Source organism: Podarcis raffonei, chromosome 1 (genome assembly GCF_027172205.1).
Source record: "Podarcis raffonei isolate rPodRaf1 chromosome 1, rPodRaf1.pri, whole genome shotgun sequence".
NCBI classification, from domain to species: Eukaryota; Metazoa; Chordata; class Lepidosauria; order Squamata; family Lacertidae; genus Podarcis; species Podarcis raffonei.
The window spans coordinates 31,661,058-31,682,767 of NC_070602.1; the positions used below are offsets into that span (position 1 = coordinate 31,661,058).

The 21,710-nt window shown below is 42.4% G+C and overlaps 1 long non-coding RNA gene across 1 annotated transcript; it reads right to left on the reverse strand.

The window, feature by feature from the left end:
• Positions 1-1,530: 1,530 nt before the first annotated feature.
• On the reverse strand, positions 1,531-21,708 carry LOC128409253 (uncharacterized). Its single transcript, XR_008329204.1, has 4 exons — positions 21,618-21,708; positions 20,009-20,158; positions 19,359-19,438; positions 1,531-3,406 (listed from the first exon to the last, which is right to left on the reverse strand). It is a non-coding gene; the product is annotated as an uncharacterized LOC128409253 (long non-coding RNA).
• Positions 21,709-21,710: the final 2 nt, after the last annotated feature.

Here is a 21,710-nt window from a genome sequence, read left to right on the forward strand (position 1 = left end):
CATCAGTGGGACACGATATCTGAGGAGGTCAAATTTTTATTCATTTTATAACACAAATAAAAACACAAACAGTAAAGACAAACAATATGAAAAATTCTTGTCATATCCTTATTTTTCTAAACATTGTTAAGTGGGCTTCTCCAAGTCCCACCTATCTGATTTTCATTTTACTTCATATTTAGCAGTTTACATATATCATAATTTCTAACCATCCATCTTTTTTTTTAATCACACTTAAAATAACTTCACATTTTATCACTTATAAATAATACTATTTTAAAATACCCTATCTTCTACTTCTAACCCTACAGCGTATATCCACTTCCAAAGCTATTATAAGGTTTAAATATTAACATATTTTTTTCAAATATTCTTTAAACTTCTTCCAATCTTCTTCCACCGTCTCTTCTCTCTGGTCTCGGAGTCTCCCAGTCAATTCGGCAAGTTCCATATAGTCCATCACCTTCATCTGCCATTCTTCAATAGTTGGTAAATCTTGTTTCTTCCAATTCTTCGCTAACAATATTCTCGCAGCTGTTGTGGCATACAGAAAAAAAGTAACATCCTTCTTGGGGATTTCACCCCCACTATACCAAGTAAAAAGGCTTCTGGTTTTTTAATAAATGTGTTTTTCAACACTTTTTTCAATTCATTATAAATCCTTTCTTTTAACTTGGGGCATGTCCACCACATGTGGTAAATGGTTCCTTCTTTTTCTCTACATTTCCAGCATTTATTATTATGAGTATGATACATTTTTGCTAACTTCACTGGTGTTAAATACCATCTGTACATCATTTTCATCAAATTTTCTCTTAATACATTACAAGCTGTAAATTTGATTCCCTTTTTCCACAATTTCTCCCAATCCACCATCATGATATTGTGCCCCACATCCCTGGCCCATTCAATCATTACAGATTTCACTTGTTCGTCTTTTGTATGCCATTCCAGCAATAAATTATACATCTTAGATAGGTTTTGGTTTTTGTATCTGGTAATTCCGTTTCCAGTTTGGATTTCTCTGTTTGAAAACCGATTTTCTTATCCATTTTAAACACTTCATTTATCTGGATGTACTGGAACCAATCATCTAATTTATCTTTCAACTGATCATAAGGTTTTAATCTAAATTGGTCCCCTACTTCCATCAAAATATCATTATACTTCAACCACGTATCTTTCATATTCAACCTTTTATAGGTCTTAGCTTCCAATGGTGATATCCACCTGGGTGTTTTCCTTTCTAACAAATCCCTGTATCTTATCCAAACATTGTACAAAGATTTTCTAATTATATGATTTTTAAATCGTTTGTGAGCTTTTATCTTGTCATACCATAAATATGCATGCCAACCAAATACATTATCAAACCCTTCCAAATCTAGAACATCTGTATCTTCCAATAAAAACCATTCTTTCAACCAGCAAAAGGCTGCTGCTTCAAAACAGATCCTTAAATCTGGCAGGGAGAAAACCCTCTCTCTTTCACATCTGTTAACAATTTAAACTTAATTCTGGGCTTTCCCCCCTGCCAGATAAATTTAGATAATACCTTTTGCCATTCCTTAAAACAATTCAATTTATCAATGACAGGAAGTACTTGGAACAAAAATAACAACTTAGGCAATACATTCATCTTTATCTCAGAAATTCGGCCCAGCAAAGATAGTTTCAACCTTGTCCAGATATCCAAATCTCTCTTGATATCTTTCCATAACTTTTCATAGTTATCTTTGTACAAATTCAAATTTTTTGCAGTCATATTTACACCCAGATATTTCACCTTTTTCGCAAACTTCAGCCCTGTGGTTTCCTCTAAATTAAGTTTTTCCTGTATTGTTAATTTTTTTTCTAACACTTTGGTTTTATTCTTATTCAATTTGACATCTGCAACTTGTCCAAACTCTTGAATTATCTTCAGTGCTTTGATTGCACTGGTCTCAGGGTCCTGTAAAGTCAATACCAAATCATCAGCAAAGGCTTTTAACTTACATTCTTTAGTTCCAACTACTATGCCTTTAACTTCCTCCGCTTTCCTTATCATATTCAACAAATGGGACTTATTTGATCCAGTGGACGTGGGGACGCCAGGCAGGGTTGTTGGTTTTTATTATTATTTCCCACAGTTTTTGGCTCTCTGCAGAAATGCAGGAACCGTTAAAGGGCTGGGGCTCTGCCAAGCAGTCTAGGCGAGACAGGTACAGGAGCCTGAGAGAAGAAAACATTGGCAATGCAGGTAGACGGAAGGGAGTCAGCCCATATTCAACTTCTGCATATCCAGCTGGCCCTCCCTGCCTACCCCAACTTCCCCTGAACCTTCTACTGGGGTTTCTCCCTTCTTCCAACCACCTTCCACTAGTAACTGCTTTTTTTCCCCTCAGCCACCCTGTCCATTTGCGACATCACAGGAAGTTTGTAGCCAGCGGCAACTGCTGGGGATGCAGCGGCACAGCCTCCCATCCTGGTACTGGAAAGGGGAATGTAATGAACATTACTTAGATGTATGTAGAAATACATTGATTTAGAAGTAGAAGATGGCTTGCTTAAGCTCTGCTGTCCCCTTCATTGCTGCTTTCGGGGAAACCCTCATCGGCTTCTGACATCCATGAAAGGCAAACACAGATATGGTGAGGGGAATGGCCCTCATTCAACAGTATCATCCAGCCACCTCCACTGGCCAACCTGTCAACCTCCACTGGCTTCCACCCATGAATATCCAGTGGTTCATTCACCCAGAGCCTGGAGGGTAGCCTACACCGCTATCTGAGCATGCAATTCCCAGGCAACCTTGTCTGGTGGGTGACCTATGTCCACTCTCCATTCATACTTACCCCCAGCATCAATCCACAAATATCCACACAGCTTTTGTCAACAGCCTTCTGAAGGTGAATTTCAATCAGCTTACATACACAAACTTCAGCCTCCTTCAGCCCTGCGGCATCCCGGGCATCCACATGCTAATCACAGCTTTCGCCCACCAACACCTACCGGCTTCTGCCAGGTCCATCGCCAGCTTCCAACCATAGATATCTGCCGCTTTCAAGCCACGGTCCTGCTCAGCAGGTACACTTGCCTTCACGTTGCTCCACAGCATCTCATTAACGGATGATGGCCTCCTTCCATTTGCCACTTTGCCTCCATGTGGAAGGAGACCACCAAGTACTGAATAACACAGCTGCTGTCCACTGTGTCCTCTTCAAGCTTTTGCCTTGGCTTTCCCCTTGGGCCACTTTTGTATATCCACTGAGTTGCCATGTGCTTTTGTGACATCACGGGGCGTCCACAGCCAATCACAGCAGCTGGAGAGGCACCATCATCATCACCTCCTCAGGCCTCACAATGGTGGGTGCAGCTCAGCAGCCATTTCCCCTTTGCTTGTTAGTATGTACAGCTCACTCCTTATCTGTAATGACACCAGAGGAAGGCATGCCATAAATTGTGGGGGGTCATTTTTCATCCTGACAGCTGCATTTCCTTGGGTCAGATTTTCCATGTATGGGAGCCAACTCCTAAGGGCCGAGGTCCCTTCACCTCCCCCCCAAAAATATTGATTAGTTGATTAGTTGTATCAGGTGTGCTTGAGAAAACACCTGTTTTCGTGCTGTTGTGAGGGATTCTATTCAGGGGGTTGAATACAGTGGATGCTCAGGTTGCAAACGTGATCCGTGCGGGAGGCATGTTCGCAACCCACAGTGTTCGCAACCCGCAGCACCGCATCTTCACACGCGCGAGTTGCGATTCAGCGCATGCGCAAAGTGCGATTTAGTGCTTCTGCGCGAGAGCGAGCACCAAAACCCAGAAGTAGCCTGTTCCGGTACTTCCAGATTCGGCATGGTGCACAACCCGAAAACGCGCAACCTGAAGCGTCTGTAACCCGAGGTATAACTGTAATAGACTGGAGACAGGGGCGTATGAAGGGGGCAGGTCGCCCCTAGTACCACTCTGGGGGGGGTGACAAGATGGCCCGCTGTCCCCCCTTCAGCTGTAGAGCGGTCGAGGGTGTGCGCACAGTCAGCATGAGCGCCGCTCACACGACGTCTGTACGGGCTGCACCCCATGTATGCCATTCATACAAGCTTCCATATGGCTGCTGCTTGCAAGGCGGCTGTACAGCTGCCGCGCGTGCACCGCCTGCCAGTTCTCCCCACCCCTCAGTGTCGCACCCCGGATGCCGGAGACGGTTCCTCCGCCACTGAGAAGCCAGTATAAGTTGCAATTCAGCTGAATTTGGGGGAACCACTTGAAGCATATGCTGTGTTGAGCTATTTAATAAAAAGGGACTTGTTTTAAAATAATTAATAATTATTTCTTCCCATTGGAGCCTATCCTGAGTACAGTATTTAAAAAGTACCGTATTTTTTGCACCATAATACTCACTTTTTTCCTCCTAGAAAGTAAGGGGAAATGTCTGTGCGTGTTATGGAGGGAATGCCTACGGGTGGCATGCCTACAGATTTTCCTCCTCTAAAAACTACGTGCGTGTTATGGTCGGGTGCGTGTTATAGAGCGAAAAATACGGTATATATAAGCCCAATGACTCTCCAAAACCAATGACATGGTTGCACCTGCATTATGTGAAAATAGTTCTTTTTTAACATGGACACAGTTTACTATAATATAAACTTCAGATAAAGATTTGGTAGTGATAATAGAAACTTAAGTTATAACCCAATAAAGTTTAACACTGTTATTACCTCAGCTTATTATGGGTAGCTGTAAACATCTCCACTGTTGTAGATTTGGCATTGATAACACGTCTACTCAGAAGCAAATCCTACAGAATTCAGTGAGGCGTAAAGGTAAAGGGACCCCTGACTGTTAGGTCCTGTCGCAGACGACTCTGGGGCTGCGACGCTCATCTAGCTTTAATGGCCAAGGGAGCCGGCGTACAGCTTCCGGGTCATGTGACCAGCATGACTAAGCCACTTCTGGCGAACCAGAGCAGCGCATGGAAACGCCATTTACCTTCCCACCAGAGCAGTACCTATTTATCTACTTGCACTTCGCGCTTTCGAACTGCTAGGTTGGCAGGGTCAATGGCACTTACTCCTCGGTAATTGGGCAATAGCACTGCAGCATAAGGTTGCAATCTATACATGCTTATATGAGGATAAACCTGCAATTCTAAATACAGTTCTTGGGGAGAGTAAGCTCTTTTGAGTGAAATGGGACTTTAGTCTGTTTAAGATTGCAGTGTTTCTCAGACAGCATGAGGTTGTAGATCAAATTAATGCTTTTGGTTTAATCAGCATACCTTCCCCCTGACTAGATAATTGAATCAGTCATTTATTTACTTCTGCATGATTGTTCAGTGCAGCACAGAGATCAAAAACCTGTTTGGAAAGGAAACTCATTGATTGTGTGCTGAAAAATTGCCCTGTCTTTCTAGCAAAGGCGGAAGGTTGCAGCTAGATAAAGTATAGAAAGCCAAAGGGTTCTTGGTGAATCACTGATAGACTAGCTGCTTCTCATTACAAAGTTTCAGGCACATCCATGTAAGAAATGACATTCAACCTATGTATAGACTGTCATGTGTGACAATTCCCACAACTCTGCATGTATGGAGAGAAGGGTGTGAAAATGATTTCAGAAGGCTTTGGTTTGATATCTTTCTGCTTCTGCCTGCTTCTTGGAAGAACTATATGCAGGGTGTTCGATATTGTGAAGCCATCTTTCTCAAACTTTTTAAACCTGTTCTGCCTTCTCCCCACCTCCTGCCCATTCAGCACCAACTATTTAGTCCACAACAGAGCAGACAGAAATTATTGTATACAGTCATGTGTATGTAAGTTGCTGTATTAGTGTGAATTGGGGCACTAACTCAATGGAGGCATTAGAACAGGGGTCAGCAAACTTTTTCAGCAAGGGGCCGGTACACTATCCCTCAGACCTTGTGGAGGGCTGGACTACATTTTGAAAAATAATAATAATGAAAAAATTCCTATGTCCCACAAATAGCCCAGAGATGCATTTTAAATAAAAGGGCACATTCTACTCATGTAAAAACATGCTGATTCCCCGACCGTCCACTGGCTGGATTTAGAAGGCAATTGGGCCAGATCCAGCCCCAGGCCTTAGGTTGCCTACCCATGCATTAGAAAGACCTAGTAGATTCAGTGGGATACAGGATTTTAGAGTGTATGACTAAGATCAGTGAGGCCTGAATTCAAATCCCTACTCAGCCGTGAAACTCACTTGGGCTGGCCACTGTTTTTCACCTTAAATTTGTTGTGAAAGGGAGCACCATACAGACATGTCCAAAGTCCGTTTTGGGGGCCTAATCCAGCCTGTCGGTCGATTTAATCCAGCCCCCGTGGCAGTATATGTCCTGAGGTAAAATCCTTAAAAAAGCACAAAACTCCAATCCTAAAAAAAGCATGTTCACTTCATCAAATGTGGCCCTCTTTGAAAAAAGTTTGGGCACCCCTGATTTTATGTAGCATTGAGCCATCTTGAGGAAAGGCAAGATTTAAAAAATAGATAAATACCTGACCTATTTAAACCACACTCTAGAAAGCATTACTAGAACACAGCAGTAGAGATGGGATGATAAGATAAGCTGTACATATTCAGTGCTAAAGGACATTCAACCCATTTCTGACTTAGCCGGTAAAGATTTTTCTGATGTGGGAAGTGACACAATACAGTATGGAGTAAAAATTAAGTGTTCACAGAATCAGTTATCTGGCATGAAATAGTAAACTGCATCTGATGTGAGGCAGATTATTTTTCTGTCAGTCCCATAAACATCCAACCCCCACACACACACCCAGCCTGCAATGTGGGGCTCATTTATGCTGCAGAGAGCTATTTGCAAAGCAAATATCCTCAAGATGACTCAAGAGAACATGCTTGGCAGTTTTCTGCAGTTAGACCAACGCACTCACCCTTCCCTCAGAGTCACTTGTCATAAAATGGTAGAACTGTAGAGTTGGGATCCCAAGGGTCATCTAGTCCAACACCTTGCAATGCAGGAATCTCATCTAGGCTGTATTCATGTGATATCTTGAAGGCACGTTCGAATCACATGCTTTCCCTCAAATAATTCTGGGAACTGTGGTCTGTTAAGATTTGCTAGGAATTTTAACTCTGTAAAAGATAAACTAGAGTGCCCAGAATTCATTGAGGGAATTCCTTTATTTGATGAGTCAACCCCTGGGCATGAACCAAGTCCCTCCAGTTTTGCAGTCCATGAAATTGTAACAGTGTGTTGTCCTTTTCCACCTTGCAGATGTGTGGCCAGTATGTTTTCATTGTTGTTTATGTGTTAAAATGTATCCCAATAAACATTTAGCCATTGCAAATTCAAAATGAGAAAGCAACGTATGTTCTTCCAAATTTCCCAATAATATTTTGATTAGAAGGGCAATAGTAGATCTGATGTACAGAGCAATCATTTAAGACAACACCATTAACAAAAGTGTTGCCTATGTAGGGCTACTATTCCCCACATCCACATTTTCTTTCTCTCTCCTCTCTCCCCCCACTTCTCTCTCCCCCCAACGTCACCACCATGCATAGGACAGCAATGTCTCACATCAAATGTTACTGACACATAGAAAGGACTCTATGAACTGAAAACAGAGACGTTATATGTACCTTAGTTATCCATGAAAATCTTTTAATAACAACACTTTCCGTGTGATTTGATGTTTTTATGCCATCACATTATGAGCTGGTAATGTGCATGTAATAATGTGCAGAACTCTGGAACCAATGAGGCACTAGATTATTACGTTAAAAGAAGGGGGGGATCCAACTGTGATTATAGGACAAAAATAATGTGTGTTTCATAAGGAGTCATATAAGCTTTTATATTCAGCTCGATCTAGGCTAAGTACACACCATACATTTAAAGTGCATTTTCCCTCCCAAAGAATCATAGGAAGTATAATTAAGAAAGGGACGCGGGTGGCACTGTGGGTTAAACCACAGAGCCTAGGGCTTGCCGATCAGAAGGTTGGCAGTTCAAATCCCTGCCACGGGGTGAGCTCCCGTTGCTCGTTCCCAGCTCCTGCCAACCTAGCAGTTCGAAAGCACATCAAAGTGCAAGTAGATAAATAGGTACCGCTCCGGCGGGAAGGCAAACGGCGTTTCCGTGCGCTGCTCTGGTTCGCCAGAAGTGGCTTAGTCATGCTGGCCACATGACCCGGAAGCTGTACACTGGCTCCCTCGGCCAATAAAGCGAGATGAGCACCGCAACCTCAGAGTCGGCCACGACTGGACCTAATGGTCAGGGGCCCCTTTACCTATAGTTTAAGAGTGCTGGGAATTGTAGCTCTTTGAGGGGTAAACAACAGTTCTCAAGATTCTCAGGAGGGGTTTGCGAATCCTGCATGCTTTAATGTGCTTTAAATGTGCCCCCTAATGCTGTAAGAGGTGGGGCATCCTCAGCATCTTGCAGAATTGAGCATTTAAGTGGAATAGTTCACGTCCACAACATACATTTAAAGGACTTTTAAAGGTCATGACTCCCCCCCCCAATAATCCTGGGAACGGCAATTTGTTAAAGTTGCTTGGAACTGTAACTCGGTGAGGGGTAAACAGTTCCCGATAGTCTTTTGAGGGAGCCATGTGCTTTAATTGTATGGTGTGGGTGTTAGAGAGACGGGAGGGGAGGAATTGATTGAACAGTGACTTTTGCAGCATACTAATTTGCACAAAGTCATGACACAAAACTATAATAGGACATTATGACACCAGATTCAAGAAAGGCGAAGGAGCCTCTCTGAACAGCTATTTTGTTTACTTCCAGCCCTTTCTTACCTGAGGAGATATTGACAAATCAGAGGGCTCAAAGTCTGGACAAAGCTGCTGAAATGCTGGTGTGAGTGATTTATAGCAAAAGATTGAATTTGTTTATTCAGCCTATCTGTGTCTAAATGATGAGTGAAAGGGAAGGAAAAGAGAATTTCTGGGAGCTGTAAATCTTTAAAGCGGCTAGGAGAATTTATTACGAGTGAGCAACATACAGTTCATGGAGTTTAACAAAGAAACAAAAAGCAACAACAACCAGTGACTGAATTTTAGAATAAAGACAGCACGAGTTGGGAAATCAGATATCCCAAGGAAAACAGCAAGGCAGAACAAAGGAGCAAAAACTCATTTTTACAGTAAAAAAAGGATTGATTTTGCAGCCTTCAAAGCACTTTTTAAGGATCCAATTGCTTATTTTTAAAGTGGGGTAAATTACAGTACTAGTCCTCGCACTGCAGAGAACTGGTTGAAAGTGATATGCTGACTTTCACTAATATTTTATTCTACGAAAGCCTCTAGTATATTTACATTTGCATCTGATAACATCTTACTGATATTAGCTCTACTGCCCAGGTTTCGTTCCCCACAGCACAGGTACCAAACACTAGTAAACATTTCACAAGTCCTCCTCTCCCCACCCCCACCACTTCCTCCTGCTCCACTTTTAGAATGGGTTCTTATATTTTCTGAAATTGTTTTTTTTAATCTGATGGTGCACACACCAACATAAACATCAAACAGATTCTAGAGCCTATTCCTTGTTCAATTTGTGCATCACTTTGATAGTATTAAACAAAGTCATCTTTTAAAACATTTTTCCTTCCTCCCTTCAGATTTTGCACACTCTTGCACAATTAACAATGTAAAAATAATAAAAAGCACATATTTAGCATTATTTATGTTTTAAAAAATAAGGTGCTCTTCCCATGGGGAAAGCATTTTTTTATTGGGAGTGTGTAACTGCATTGCCTGGTTTCAGGGTATGAAAGTTCTGAACATCAGTTTTTTCTACTGTGAAATGGGTATCTTGTAGTGCCCACAACAACTTTCCAAATGTGCTCCTGGGCTCAAAAAGGTTGGACAGAGAGGAAAGGTGCTTCCAGACAACCTGTTTATTGAGCACTCATCCTGATTTGTTTGCAGGGAGATAAGATGACATTAGCTATTTACTGAGCACTCATTTTTCGCAATACGTCTAATCTTTTGGGGAAGCAGGTTTGTTGCACAAGAGCTGCCAATCAGCTATAACTGTGCCCCCTGAAATTGTTGGTATGTGATTGAATCCCACCCCAAAATAGCTATAGTCTGGACACACTGCAGTCAGAGAATGAGAAAGCTTAATCAAAGAAAGAAACGTTTTCCCTTTCCTTTGATGAGATTCTTACCTCATTTTTTAAGTGGTAACAGTTCATCACAATATTGTATAATTGATCAACACAGCTGCCTTCAGCTTTGGACTCTCATGGCGATTTTCATTATCACAGAATTGTAGAGTTGGATGGGACTCCAAGGGTCATCTAGCCCAACCCCCAGCAGTGCAGGAACGATGAGCTCCTGCACTTCAGATTTCACCACTGAACCACCAATGCCAATGCAGGAATAATGTACATTACCAGAACTCTTGCATTACATTGTTTGGGGTTCCTGTTTCGGAAGAAAAGTGGAAAATAAATTTGAAAGTAAATAAAATATTTATTTGTTTTATTTAAAATATGTTAACCTGCCCTACCATGCAAGGCAAAATAATAACTAACAGAATGTAAACAGAAAGCATAAATGAGAGCAGATGAATGACGCAGAATCAGTAACCAAACAAGATGGCAACAGCAACAATGGTGCAGCAGTGAGATCGTTTCCTTGCTCAAGTGGAATCTTAATTTTTTCTTTGACTAAGCATTGGCAAAATCCTTGCGGCATGTGAGAGACAAGAACTATTGCTGGGAATTGTCAGAGGTTCAAAGTCAAGATCAAAGTGTTTCCCCTCTGAATTGCTCCAGCTGTTTTGCCCTCTTATATGCCCATAAAAGCTGAGAGGACTCAGCAGGATCACAGCTCCGCATGGGGTTGGGCACTTCTTTCCCCCCTTTGCCTTTCCTGTGCTATCAGCAGCTCCATCCAAAAACGCTGTGGAAACCTGGGAACGCACTCCTTTCACATCTCCCACTGTTCAAAGGGCAGGGCACAAATTTTTCAGATGGGTTCCAAAATGATAACAGATTGTTCTGTTTGCTGGACTGTTATAAGAATTTTAATGTCAAAGTGGGAAACCTCCCCATTGTCTCTTTCCTCACAAATCCTGTCCTCACAAATCCTGTCTTAAGGGCACATTCAAGATATGAACATGGTGTGAGCCTGTGACCTGTGACCTAGCTGCCTTGCTTCTCAATATTCTCTGGTTGGCCTCTGTTATTTTCTCCTACCGATAGAGAACCCAAAAAGACTACAACTACAACAACAACAACAACAACAACAACAACAACAACAACAACAACAACAACAATAATTTATTTATACCCCGCCCATCTGGCTGAGTTTCCCCAGCCACTCTGGGCGGCTTCCAATCAAGTGTTAAAAACAATACAGCATTAAATATTAAAAACTTCCCTAAACTTCAGATGTCTTTTAAAGAGAAGATAGCTGCTTATTTGCTTCACATCTGAAGGGAGGGCGTTCCACAGGGCGGGCGCCACTACAGAGAAGGCCCTTTGTCTGGTTCCCTGTAACCTCACTTCTCACAATGAGGAAACCGCCAGAAGGCCCTCGGCGCTGGATCTCAGTGTCCGGGCTGAACGATGGGGGTGGAGACGCTCCTTCAGGTATACAGGACCGAGGCCATTTAGGGGTTTAAAGGTCAGCACCAACACTTTGAATTGTGCTCGGAAACATACTGGGAGCCAATGCAGATCTCTCAGGACGGGTGTTATGTGGTCCCAGCAGCCACTCCCAGTCACCAGTCTAGCTGCCGCATTCTGGATTAATTGCAGTTTCCGGGTCACCTTCAAAGGTAGCCCCACGTAGAGCGCGTTACAGTAGTCCAAGCGGGAGATAACTAGGGCATGCACCACTCTGGCAAGACAGTTTGCAGGCAGGTAGGGTCTCTGCCTGCGTACCAGGTGGAGCTGGTAGACAGCCGCCCTGGTCACAGAATTAACCTGCGCCTCCATGGACAGCTGTGGGCTCTTGGGTACCCCATAAGGGAAAAAGAGCAGTTTTTTTTCTTATAACATGGACCAATAGAATATTTTACTGGACGAAGCTGATGAAATGAGCTTCCCTAGAAAAACCTATGCCGTAGGGATAGTTTAGGTGGTAGAGCATGAGACTCTTAATCTCATGGTCGTGGGTTCAAGCCCCACATCAAGCCCCTTCCTGCATTACAGGAAGTTGGACCCTCGTGGTCCCTGTGTATATCACTGCATACAAAACAATCTACTCAGAAGACAGAGAAATCTTGAGAAACAAGTCCACTAGTCGAACGACAGTGATGCTTTTGTGTTTTCTAGGGACAAAAGAACCAAAGCATAATGCATCTGCCCTACTCCACTTCTGAAATCTCTTCATAGAATCATAGAACTGTAGAATTCAAGGGGCATCTAGTCCAACCCCCTGCAGTGCAGGAACCCAATCTTCTGGTTAACAGCCAGACACACAGACCCCTTGCTCAACAAGATGTGCAGCACTAACTGGAGATCCAGAGTGGTATATTGAGATGGGAATGCTTCATGAGGACTGGGAAGACTTAAGCTGAAATCACCACTCAGCCATTAAGCTTGTTGGTGGTTGACTTTGCGCTTGACACTCTCTCAACCTAACCTACCTCCCAGGTTGTTGTGATGATAAAATGAGCCTATACGTTGCTTTGAGCTCCTTTGAGAAAAAGGTGGGGTATAAATGAGCAAGGACACTGAATAGGTGAAGAACAATAAATGCATTTTTCAGCATTTAGTTCTAGACAATTCATTTCAGTGCAATAAACACACAGTTCTTATCCATTTAACTTGCAAGCAATTAAAATGCCTTCTGAAATGTGCTTCTTCTGCAGCGATATTGCATTATTTAAGTGCTCAAGCTAGTGTTTTGTCGGTGGAAAAATGAGGTTTTTCTCCACAGGTAGTGTATCCATTGCTGCCGCAATTTCTCTGTACAGCATGACTGCTAGTTTTGTTAGCTATTGTCTAAGAGGCATCCTTTGTGTTATTGTCTACATATAGACAGCCACATAACTCCTACCCACTGCACTCCTACACACATCCATTCTATTTGTCACTCAATTTGAAAATATATATATTTTCAGCAATTTTAGTGAGTGCTTGCGTTTTCCTCAGAGTGCTATAATGTACTTTTCTACATGGTGGCAGCGCCACATAGAGAAGAAAAATAGCAACTATGCTGTGTGAAAGAGACATACGATATCATCTAAACCGTGAGCTTATGCAGCCATGTTCTGGTACTGTGTAGTTATGAAAATGTTCCTTTTGTCATATATATATATTTGTCATATATATATATATATATATATATATATATATATATATATATATATATATATTGCATATTGAGCTAGTCTTCTGAATGCTGCAATACGTTATCCAAGATTGCCTCTTGACAAAGTTACAAAATTTTTGGCAGATGGAGGCATATCAGAATCTAGCATTCACGAGGCTAATTCAACATGACAAAACCCAACAAGAAATCTAACTCATATTAACTTCCTACACAGAAAACAGTTGTCCTGTCTGTTAACTACCGGTACATAGGGAACACTCTTGGAATGGAGTCAACTGCCTCAGACTTGGTTAAGTTCTGTCCCCCTGCAAACACAACGTGAGCCATTGTGATGTAGCAGACTCTTCCTCGAACTGACACCCTCCATCATCCCTGACCACTGGACATGCTGGCTGGGGTTGATGGGCACTGGAGTCCAACAACATATGAAGGGTAACCAGGGTGATGAGTCCCAGACTGGGGAGACTTGGGTTTCCCAAATGCCAGCTTCATTCAGCTCTTTTGGGATAAAATTCAGGGACTGGCAAGGCTTCAGACTTGCAAGATCTACTTTATGGTTTCCTTCCCCCTGAAACCCTGATACTCACCCTGCGACCCAGGTGCAGAAGACATGTATTTAAATGTAAAGAATTCTGAGCCCAGAATTTTCTTTTGAGTGCAAGAACTGAACTATCATTCCAGACTTATATCCGCTCTCGCCTCCTCACCACCTGTGCAAAGGAGGGAAGCCATTTTGTTGTTGCCGTTGTTTCAGCAATTATGAGTTAGAAATCCTTGCTGATCTGTTTCAAATCGCCCAGTGGATCAAAATTATTATTCAAATTGATATGGTTAATTTGACTCAACAACCCCCTCACACACACAAACAAAACCAATCGAATTCAACCAACCATGCTTGGGCTTCCCAATCTCACTGCCGACGAAAACTAATAGATGAAGAACCTAGCCACGTGACGGTGACACAAAACTCCACCACATACACTATGAAAAAAAGGAAAGACCAGTACTCCCTTCTTTCTCCTACCTCTCTTTTCCCACCTCTCCCCCTACCCCCACCCAATTTCGCAATACCTCTGATAGCAATGTCTCACACCAAATGTAATTTACCTACAGATAGGACTCTATGAACTGAAAACAGAGACGTTATATATACCTTTGTTATCCACTGATATATTTCAATAAAAACAATTTTAAGATTTATTATTATTATTATTTTACTATTATGTATTTATTCATACTTTCCCCCGATGAAACTTACAGATAAAAACGAGTATGCCCCTGCACCCTGTTAACTTCTGCAGAAACCCCAGACAGACCTCCCCCCATTATACCTACCTCATGCTCAGTCATTTATTTAATATATAACCCCCATGCACACCACCTGTGAGCTTGTTGCAGCATAAGTGGAATCCACCCAAGGAGCAGTATCATATTTATTAGGGGCAAGTCCAGATATTTTGGGGTTACAACTCCCATCAACCTAAACCTAAACCATTGGCTACGCTGCTTGGAGCTGATGGAAGCTGGAGCCCAACAACAGCTGGATGGGTCAGTATATCTGGCTGTTAACCAGAAGGTTGGTGGTTCGACGACACCACCCAGGGATAGCTGTGGGCAGGATTCCTCCACTGAAGTGAGTTGGACAAGACGACCCTCGGGGTGCCTTCCAGCTCTACAGTTCTATGGCTGCAGGTTCCTTACCCCTGCTTTAGAGTAGTATTTCCCAAACGTGGGTCTCCAGCTGTTTTTGGACTACAACTCCCATCATCCCTAGCTAGCAAGACCAGTGGTCAGGGATGATGGGAACTGTAGTCCAAAAACAGCGGGAGACCCAAGTTTGGGAAACACTGCTTTTAGAGCTTCATGACTACTCTTCCTCAGACATGATCCTAAAACACAAAAGGGTGGGGGGAATGGAAAAATATATACTGCTTTTGAATGGCCTTTTAGAGGTCCCAGCTGCAAAATGTTATGCTCCTGTTGGTGATTCAGGAAGCAGTGTAGCTTGTGCCCAGTGAAAAAAAATATCAGGTTGCACAAAAACATACTGGATCAAAAGAAGCAATGGCCACTCTCCCTTTGAATATGTAAACCCCAGCAGGTCATTTACATATACACTAGTACATATATATAGGCCACTTTTCCGCCCCTAAGCTCACCAATATATTTTTAAAAAAATATTATCCAAGTAGCTGAATCCGCCTCTAGCACTAACCAGAACTCAGGCATCCCTTGTAACATGTTTAATGTATAAAACAATAAATTTAAAAACAATTCCTATTTTACGTTCTAAGACCGTTCCGTTTTTTTTGAAATGCAATGATACATAAGTTGGTTGATGTGAACGTTTTGCTGGTCTGACCAGTAGACAAAGCGAAAGAGATAAAGGTTCCAGTGATGCTCTCATTGCGAGAAGAAGATCGGGTGCTTTAGCCTTGCCTTATGGTGTGTCCTTTGGTGACGGAGATGGGCAAGCAGGGGGAAGGGTGTTGTGTTGTAAAATATGTAAACGTTTCAGTTCTGTGCCCGGCTCCAAGGGTCTAGGACATCAGTTCTTGGGGGAGGAGGAGGAAGCTGAAAGAGAGGCTCAGAAAATGCGCCTGTCCTTTGTTCTTGGATTTGGATGTGTCAGGAGAGGCCATGGAAATTTTTGGAACTTAGACACTAAATGGAGCTCACAGCAGGTGCTTCATCTGGCATGAAGAGGACAAAAGGACGGGTGGGGAAGTGTTTGGAGTGGACAATTGCAGCTCAGCATGTCCCGAGTGTGTCAAATCCCTCAGCTTCCATGGAGCTGGTGCCTCATCCATAGTGGTCCAGTTTTTTCACAAGCAGGCTGTGCATATCAAAGGGGCCTGATCTCCCGAAAGGGATGAGGGAGTACAAAAGAGCTGGGTCAGAATGGCAGCTCAGATGGGAGGTGCTACATTTGCAGGAGGTAATAAGGACAAGGCAGGCCGCAACTCAAAATATGCTTTCAAATGGTCACAGAAAATCACGCACTGAGTTATCCCAGAGCCGTTATTGTACAATATACATTTAGTAATACAAGGTAGAGACATGCGTGAAGACTTTTCCTCCCAATTTATACAGACCAGTTAACTCCACCAACTGATTGCCACTTTAACACGTTTGTTATGTGGTTATTGAATCCTCACCGAACCCTGTTGATTCCTGAAGTGGAGCCATATTGGGTTGGTGGTTGAAGACCAATTATATTTTTGTCAGTCTCCCCAACATTTTGGGGTAATCCTGGGCTCATGTTTCACATAAAATCCATAATTCTGTTCCACCCAATAATTGGAAAATATTAAATGCTTAAATATGTGTTATTATCACCTCTTTCAGATGCGGGATTGAGGCTGAGAGAATGTGTCCCTGGTTCACAGTTCAATCTCATAAACATAATACAACCCTATTTATCTGTTCTCATCTATAATTTATCTATCAGCTTAATCATTGAAAGGACTATTTGTATATTTTATTTATTTCTTAAATTTTATATACCACTTGATCGTTTACAAAAGCGCTTTCAAAGTTCACACAGATGCTCCTTGGGAGATTTTGAACAAGAGTGAATTATAATTGCAATAAAACTCTTAATAGAGAAATGTCTGAGGAGAAAGAATTGAGAGCATTCGAAAACAATGCAGGAGATAGTAATGATAGCAAGATATAAAGTGTGTGTATGTGTATACACACATCTGAGTCTCCAGGAAGAAAAACTTGTGTAAGCCAAGCACAGCTATAAACCCCTCCCATGTTCTTATTTTAGATATCAAAAGTATTTGCTTCAGCATTTATTTATAAGACTTAAATCTGAGCTATTGGAAAGAGGTCAGGTGACTGTAGGCATTATGTTAATTTGTTTCTTTGTTTTTTGTTTTAATGATGAGACATAGAGCAACAACACAGAAACTGAAAGGAGCAAGGTCAGAAAAGAGAATTGTTGCAGAAGTAAAACTGCTTCATGTGTGAGAAAAGAAGGCTGGCTTCTGGCACAGGCTGAAAGTGGGGAAAGCAAAGACAAGTTGTAAAGAGGAAACTAGGTCCCTAAATCCAGTTGTGTAGTCTAGTAGCCATTATTCCTGTATCTTATTTGGGCTTGTCTACACCAGAGTAACGGGACGCAGGTGGCGCTGTGGGTTAAACCACAGAGCCTAGGACTTGCTGATCAGAAGGTCGGTGGTTTGAATCCCCGCGACGGGGTGAGCTCCTGTTGCTCGGTCCCTGCTCCTGCCAACCTAGCAGTTTGAAAGCATGTCAAAGTGCAAGTAGAAAAATAGGTACCGCTCTGGTGGGAAGGTAAACGGGGTTTCCGCGCGCTGCTCTGGTTCGCCAGAAGCAGCTTAGTCATGCTGGCCACATGACCTGGAAGCTGTACGCCGGCTCCCTCGGCCAGTAAAGCGAGATGAGTGCCGCAACCCCAGAGTCAGCCACAACTGGACCTAATAGTCAGGGGTCCCTTTACCTTTACCTTTTACACCAGAGTAAAATGTGGATACTCATCTCAGTGTTCTCCTGGACTAGATGACCATCATGATCCCTACCAGCTCTATGATTCTGTGATTTTATGGTGGAATCTATACACATATAAAAAACTCTGCGAAAATGCTTTTTAAGGAAAATTTTGAAAAATACATTGAATTTTATGTAGCTCACTGTCGCCATCTAGTGTCACATTTGTATATTGCACTTTACAACACATTTTAAAACGTTTTATTTGCAGCTGTATGTCCTATGTCTATGTGAAAATGCAGCAAGGTTGTTTTCCTCTGCTGTGTTTCAAGTCACATTTGCACATGGCTGTACACACCACAGACAGGGTGGGGATGTTTTCACCCGATGCCCATTATTAGTTTAGTTTCCTTGCCCCTCCAAACCACCACGCCCCAACTCATTTTCATGAAGTGGTCATCTGCACAATGGCTACCTCAAATGTACACGCCTCAGTTTAGCTTCAAATGGAATGTGGATTAAAGGCTCCCCCACACTTCTGCTTGTCCCATGATTTCCAGGCACAGGTTCAAGAGATTTTTCAACAGGTTTTTCCAGGGATAGCAGCGGGACAAATGAAAAACCTCTTCAGACCTGTGCCTGGAAATCGTGGGGCAAACGCAAGTGTAGATGAGACTCAAAAAACCACAATATAGTTCTGCATAGTGTGTAACGTTCTGTGTACACGGATTCAAAGGCCATCAGTGGGACCGCCCTGGAGCCAGAGTAGATGGCAATGTGCACACAGCCATTGATTGGGAAATGAAATCACAACAGAACAAGACTGTGAGGGTGGGCCTACCATTCTCCTGAAGTTTCCACTAACTTATCTGTGCAAAAAGAAGCGGGGGGGGGGGTATGTAGTTGCAGCAGTGACTCAGCTGGGAAAGAAAGGCAACTCGCTGTTTGTTGCTGGGATCTTATTATCAACAAACCCCCATTGGTTTCGTCCATTGTTTTTTGTACCGTTCTTAAAACTATTTTTAGCTCTTTTATGGCATGTCTGTAAATCAACTTTTGGTGCTTGCCAGCGTAACGAGGGCCTAAAATATTACTGCAAAAGAAAAACACCATTCCTAGGTAATGCGACAAAGCTGCTTTTCATAGTCGCATGCATATGACAAAATTAAAACAAATATATAGTGCTGTTAGATGGGAGCCTGGCTCAGCTTGGATAATTTATTTCTAGATACTAGAAATGTGTGGCGAGAGTAGAACAGTATGCTGAGTTGTGACTTGCTCTGCAGTATTTTTGCTCTCTTTAAATGTTCCACTTGCCACATACTGAGTAAACTGTTGGGGAACAACAGCAAACATTTTTGCTTCAAAGGCAGCATTTTTCTCCTTGTGAAATGTGCCTTATCTAATGGGTTCAAGTGTGAAATACCTTAGGCTGCTGTTATCAAGCACAAATCTCACTCCCGCTTCAAAGTGATAGGAACAAAGTCTCCCCTGTGCAGCTTCTAAAACCCACAACTGGATATTGCTGTGGGTTTTGGATGCTGCAGTACACAGCTAGAAGTGTACTCCATCTAATTAAAACTTTTACTTCAGGGCTTAATTTCAGCCAAAGCCCCTAGGAAAAACTCCACTACCTCTTTTAGATTTTAGAGGTCAGCTGTAAATAGGTAGAGGTCTCTGCACATGTTCAAAGTGAATTATCCTCATCACAGATCTAGAATTAGGAAAAAGGGCTTTTAGGTCAGATGGTACACTTTCCAAGCAGCCTTGAGAAATTGAATATGCATTTGTCAATTGACTAAATGTTTCTCAATTTGGCAGAAATGCCAAAACCAATAAAATAACTGGCATTTCTGAGGAATTACAAGCAAGGGCGTCCACAGGAATTTTTACAGGGTGGCAGAAGGCAGTAAGCACTCCAAATAAATAAGTAAGTGGGGGGTTAACCAGAGTTAGAAATATCATACTTCTCTCTTTGTTTTCACCTTTTGTTTTTGGGTAGGCACACTAATGTCTAATCACAGCTGCACTAAAATCTGGGATATCTGATTGTTTTCTCTGGGTCAGCAATTATTTCTCTGCTAGGGAAAAGCAAACTGAAATACAAATGAACCAATAAGTTCTTTATCCAGACAACGGGTGTGTCACTCCAACTCTCTTTGTCTAACTTATCATCTCCTTTCCTAAATGTCAATCATTGCTATAACTTCATTCATTGGCTAAAAAAAACTGAAGTGAAGCAGGCTAGTTTTTTTAAAAAAACACCAAATGAACAGAATAGTACCTGCATATGTTCGCCTCGTCATCTGGGTTTTACAAGGGCTAGATATTTGCTGTTTATTCATTTATTTGTAATAAAAGGGAGGTGGAACCCATGGATTAGGGTTCATCAGGGCAGGAAGCCTTCCCCCTTGTGGGTGACAATAACTGGAAGCTGTAACGACAAAATGAAATAAGTATAATGAAGCAGCACTTTTATATGTGTTTTAGAGAAACAGATTTCATAGGGATTCACACCAGCAAACTGCATTGCATCAGTGACTAATGGGATCAAGAAATGATATGAAAGAGATTGGGGTTGCGACAAAAAGCTAACTTAGAATATTAAGAACATAGGAACAGCCTACTAGATCAGTCTAGTGCAGTATCATGTTTTTACAATGGCCAAATAGACGCCTGTTGGAAACTGGCACGCAGGACCCAGGAACAAGTGCCCTCTGCCGTCCTGTTGTTTCCAGCAACTGGTATTCAGACACTACTGCCTCTGACTGTTAGGGCACAGCCATCATGGCCAGTAGCCATTGATATCCTTTTCCATTTTTTTCATTCCTCTTTCAGGCCATCTTAAGTTTGTGGCCATCACTGCCTCCTGTAGTGTTCCAAAGTTTAATTATGCACTATGCAAAGAAGCACTTTATTTCATCTGCCCTGAAACTTAAAACAGAATGTGCTGTAGCACTAACTAAAAGTAGAACACAGAAAACAAATATCATACCAAGATACTGAGCCGTTTACTTCAGTATTGTTGACACCGATTGGCACTGTGTTATGCTGTAGGAGAGTTGCAATAAAATGCTGGTTTATCCCCTAACAATTTAACTACAAGTAAGAACGCTCTCTGTGTCCAAAGGATGCATGCTGATAACAAGTCCTGGCGTTTGAAGAGAACCCTTCCATTTCGATAAAAAACCACACATTTTATTCCGGGCTCGTATCCTAGATTTTGAATGTTATGCTGTCCATGTACGTTTAGGACGGTGGAAGGCGCTCTACTTTTTCTCTCTCCCAACAGGCAGCCAAGCAAGAAAGCCACACGGGGCTCCCTTTTCCTGTTCCCAGTGTCGTCCATGGAATCTTCCATGTGCGGGGCAAGAGCGGCGAGAGCACATTGCAATCAATGTAAATAAAGTTCATATAAAACAGCACCAGCTCTCCGTGGACATATTTATATGTGCATACTTGGATAATAAAAACAGTGTTAGAGACTTCTTTCGGTTGCAGCGCTTTGAGATAAACACGCAGTTTTTAAAAGTTATTTTAGCAGTCGGTGAGTGCAGAAAGGGTAGGCAGGTTTAAAGGAAGGGATAGACAGGTTTAAAGGAAGAATCTAGTGAAAGTTTTTAAGCAGCGAAAGTTCGTTTCGGAAACTCGGCGATCCTGTCTCTTCCTAAGCCACATCATAAGGCTGTTCTATGTACTTCCACCACTTCTGCCCCGCACATGGAGAATCCTAAAATGTGCAACCGGGAACCGGACGTATAGCTTAAATTATGCAGCGAGGTCTCCCTCTAGCCTCCGCTACCTGTTTCTAACAGAACCACCAGCAGAGACCACGGTGAACAGGGTTTGCCGTAGAGATAGGGGGAAAAGCATGCGCACCTACACACACGGACCTGTTTGACTTGTTGCTCTCTCTCTCTCTCGCTCTCTTTGGTTGAGGGGAAGCCATATTTTGAGCTCCTCCCTTGTCTCCAGCCACGCTCCGC